General features: G+C 43.7%; 1 long non-coding RNA gene across 1 annotated transcript; it reads right to left on the bottom strand.

The window, feature by feature from the left end:
• Nucleotides 1-1,095: 1,095 nt before the first annotated feature.
• On the bottom strand, nucleotides 1,096-4,104 carry LOC130393345 (uncharacterized). Its single transcript, XR_008897101.1, has 3 exons — nucleotides 3,763-4,104; nucleotides 2,317-2,370; nucleotides 1,096-1,305 (listed from the first exon to the last, which is right to left on the bottom strand). It is a non-coding gene; the product is annotated as an uncharacterized LOC130393345 (long non-coding RNA).
• Nucleotides 4,105-4,781: the final 677 nt, after the last annotated feature.

The following is a 4,781-nucleotide window of genomic DNA, read 5'->3' as shown; positions in this document are numbered from 1 at the left end:
TGTTGACATTTGAGCCGTGTGTGAGTGTGTGTGTGTGTGTGTGTGTGTGTGTGTGTGTGTGTGTGTGTGTGTGTGTTTCTTTCTCGTGCTTTCCATGCCTTTTCTCCAATACATGCCCATTTCCCTACTGGCCGGGCTGCAACACCAACATGGAGTAAGTTTCCTCAAATGTTGTTTAGTGCACTCTTATTATTACAAATAACAGTGGGATACTGCATACGGTGGAGTACTATGTCAGGGTATGCTAAACTACGCTAAGCTGATTAGCAGCCTAGTCTAACAGCCCTTGATTCCACAGAGCTTTATCAGTGACATAATGCCTTGAGGATTTGGCGCTCAAATGACTCAGAGGCGAGGTTAATACCGCAGATCATATTCAAGCATGGCATCCATCACAAACCAAATCATCCAAAACCCACCAGTGGCAAACCCTAATCTACCCTTTCTCCATGCACGTCGACTACAATGTAGATACAGTGTTTATTGTGTTCCCCTTATCGCTCTCTAACCCTGTCCTGGAGTTCTGATGGACTTTCTCCCTCACTCACTCTCTTCCAGTTCATCTCCAGCTCTCTCACCCTTTACCACTTGCTGATCCTTATCTTTACTCAACCGCACCTCGTTGACCCAAACACACACACAGGCCGACACACACACACACAGCAACCCACACAAACGCACGCCCACACAAACACGAACTTGGCCGGGGCAGGAGAGGCACTGTGCTGTACCAGGATTAGGTTTTAATTCTGTCTCCTGGAATGAGATCCACACTGCAGCCAAGGGAAAATCCCTCACACACACGACTCCCTTTCTCTCAGATATGATCTCTCTTCGGTCACTGACCCAAAATCCCAAAGAGTCTTTTGAAATGAACCGTCTTCCTCAGTGTGTATTTCTGGTTTGGATAAGGTAACAGACAGGCTGTATCAACCATAAATATATACCCATAGATGCTGTGTTGGCCTTCCATAGGTCAACATTGCCGGTGGCATATTGGAGAGGCCAGGACTGGCCAGCATCCATATACGAGTAAACCAGGGAGCTAGGGTAATGATGGATCATAAAAACATTACAATGTTTACATTTCTCAATTGATTTATTGTGCTGTGTTGCATTTCAAATTCATCTTAAATCATATTGCATAAAATATATTTATATTTTAAGTAAATACTATTTTGTACTTTTTTTGGCCGCTCCTCTATGGCTATTCGTCAATGGTTTCAACAACATACAACTCCATCTTGTTTCCTGCCAGTAGTACAACTTCCTGCAGATCTAGGCTGCCTTCTTGACCGATTTCATCTGGAGGCGCGCGCGTGCACGCGTGCGCGTGTGGCCACGGGCACAGTGGGGAAAGATAGGGACAGCCATACATTAACACACTATGACTCTCACAGTACGAAGAAAGGACAGAGAGGGAGAGAGAGAGAGAGGAGAGAGAGGGAGAGGAGAGAGAGAGAGGAGAGAGAGGGAGAGGAGAGAGAGAGAGAGGAGAGAGAGGAGAGAGAGGGAGAGAGAGAGAGAGAGAGAGAGAGAGGAGAGAGAGGGAGCAGATGGAAGATAATAGTGTTTAGAGACTTTCCCATTTAGGGGATTAAACCATGGCAGTGTTGACGACCCTTTAACTTTGAGAGGCAGGGTGGGGCGGGCTGGTTAGTGGCCCAGCCAGAAGCAGATGTCTGCTGGGGACAGCTCAGGCCTGTCTCACCCCCCCACCTCCGTCCTCCTACCACACCGCCCCAAGCAGCCCCACCACCACCACTAGCAGTACCAGCAGTAAAGACACAACATAGCTCTGTCCTTGGGCGGGGGTGACCCCGAGGAATCATGCTGGCTGGGTCTCACACAGAGTCATAAAACACACACAAAACACACACAAATATACAAACACTTGCATGTATGTATTAATAGAAGCACACGGTCACACACACACACAGTGGGTGACTGGGTTTACATTTCGGGAGAGACAGGCAGGTACCTACTGCCCTCTAGTGGGCAGACAATACTTCCTGCTTTAAAGTGCAGCTAGATTTCGAACCCTTTAAGTTATTCGTTTTGGGCTGAGAAGTCTAGGTAGGAGGACGCGTTGTCCACATGTTAAAATCCTACAGCAATGTTTTCACTTATTTTAAACTAGTGCAGTTGTTGTATTGATGAGTGTCATATTGAGCGAAGTTGTATATGAAATGTGTCACACACACACCATGGCGTTATTCAATGAGGGTTGGAGAAGCTCAACCCTCTCTTAGGAGCGGCCGTCATCATCATCAACCACTGCCCAGACGGAGCACCTCACATTCACACACACCTCACCTTCGGTGACCCTTCGTCGTGACGCGGCACTTCGAAGTCATGAAAAGAACGGATCTGGAGTCGGGAGAATAAAACGTTGACAAACCGGTTGGCGGACAGAAACATAGACAAAACATAGGATTCTACAACTGTTCTCTCAAAATGTCAGCCTCATTATAGTAACACTGATAAAATGGCATAAACTACTATGTGAAAGATCATAAAAGACAGGCCGATTACTCAGTTTAAGTTGACACAAAAATTATATTGGCTACATCACCCCTCTAACTCTCAAACTTCTTTTCGAGCAGTAAGACACGTTCTTAAGCACCTGTTTTAATGCAACCAGAGCACGGTAAAAGGGTTAGATGATGAAAACTGCCAGTCTAATTGGAAAAAAGTGCCTCTCACAAATGACATTTAAAAAAGGAGAGAATGAGGGTTTGAAACTTGAAACGGAAGTAATAAATATACCAAACGGTTGATCCATTACGTCAGACTTTATCATCTGCTTCAGAACAAGTTTGTTTTTGATTAGCGCTATAATTGTGTATTAATTGGATTTAAATTCAATTGGACTGTTATCGCTAATTGTTTTCTTGGTACATCACAACATAATGGGGAGAATAATGACTTTCCAAAATAGATACGAATATAGATAGCGGCTTTGCTAAATCAATTAAAACTCATGAAGAGGTTACACGGATCAATGGCTGATAAGCATTGATTGGCAGTATATGTAGAGGTTACTTCACATTGCTTTTCCCAAGCACAAGCAGTAGGCCCATATAGGGTCTTGGTTATAATTATGTAAATGCACCTTTGGTTAATTAGTAAAGTAGCTATTTATTGACATGATGGGGTGTGTGTGTGTGTGTGTGTGTGTGTGTGTGTGTGTGTGTGTGTGTGTGTGTGTGTGTGTGTGTGTGTGTGTGTGTGTCCTACAACCAGGGGCAATTACTTCTAGGACGCTGTGACACACACACACAAAAACGATACCATGTTTACATTCCAACACCATTATCACAGTAGCAGCAACAGGCTTCAACTGTAGCTTTTAACAATAAAGTAGAAGATTCAACAGGGGTTTAAGACGACAAACTCGCTGTAGGAAGTGAGGAGCAGGGACGACACGCTAAAGCTGCGTGACAATCATACACGCTAATTGTATTGCATGGGAACTGGTTTCTAATAGGGCGTAACCAAGCAACCTCTCCTCCAAACAATTAGCGTCGGATGGAACGCGATAGAGGACTCTCCATCAAGAGGGCGAGGGACATTTCATTTCGACCTTGATGTAAATACTTGATGTAAATAAATGTATTCCGTTAGTCGACACCATATCATATCTCTGAAAACCTCAAGCGTTGAACCTCTTCCACTCTCCGGGTCATGCCCAAAACCACGACACCTGAGGCGTCAAGACTACGATTCAGCAACCTCGAAAAAACGAATGTTGAACTTTACCTTGAGAGGACATCTTTCTCGATGCTTTCTGAATTTTCCAAGTCATCAGCCATCAAAACGTTGCGTTGACGCCTCCTGTTACTCCGAACCACATCGCCATGCGCCTGTACTTCCGCCTGGGCCAATTAACGTGTTTCTTGAACTTCGCATGGAGTTTAATTGCAATCAAACTATTTTGATAAACATTTTTCCTCTTAATGCTGTCGGCGATAATCCAGTTGTTTGTTGCCCACTTTTTTAACTGCCGGTAATGTATGTCAATGTGTTACACGAGGATATTTTGACGCGCGACTAATTTGGAACCTGCGTCACGTGATGTGCTCTTAAAGGTGTGGCGTCTGGTGGAACCTGGCGGCGAGGTGGCATATTGCAGCCACCTGAATACTAATATGGGGCAGGGTTAATATAATATAAGGACTGTACAGAGGAGCATCCTAAGGGTTTGGAGGCATTTTCATAACCAACCAAGATGGCTGCCTCTGTGTCACTCTTTTCGTCGAGTTGATTGGCTCTAGGTCTGTCTAATTGGTCTGTGCCGTTTGAAAAGAAACAATTAACTGAAGTCCCAGACAATATGTATTTTGGAATTGGTGTGCCGATGTCAGGTTGATAGGTCATAGCTTACAAGTAAGATAGTGATTCTGATTGAATTAAAAACGCGTCCTTAAAGAGCTTGTGGTTTTTGTCTGTTCTGGACTGCATGCTGCAGAAACAGCGTTGCAACATGGAAGAGGACCTGCTTCCTTTGTAGACATAAAGTGCTCACTGTAACACACGACGAAACACAAGGATGTCTACTGTTATGGGACATTATATTAAGGAATATTATATTCCATTTCTCAAATTCCGCTTACTTAATTCTATACCCTTAATTCTACACTCGAGAGTCTGTGAGTGAGTCTGCTTTTTTTTAACTAACAAAAAAACAGAATGTTTTACATTTCACAAAACATAATTACTAAGATATCTATCTTTACTATTGCCTTCTTACATTTTACATAATTATTATTATAACTAAT

This window comes from Gadus chalcogrammus, chromosome 12, assembly GCF_026213295.1.
Source record: "Gadus chalcogrammus isolate NIFS_2021 chromosome 12, NIFS_Gcha_1.0, whole genome shotgun sequence".
NCBI lineage: Eukaryota > Metazoa > Chordata > Actinopteri > Gadiformes > Gadidae > Gadus > Gadus chalcogrammus.
The sequence above is the reverse complement of the archived record's forward strand: the minus strand, read 5'-3'. Positions and strand labels throughout refer to the sequence as shown.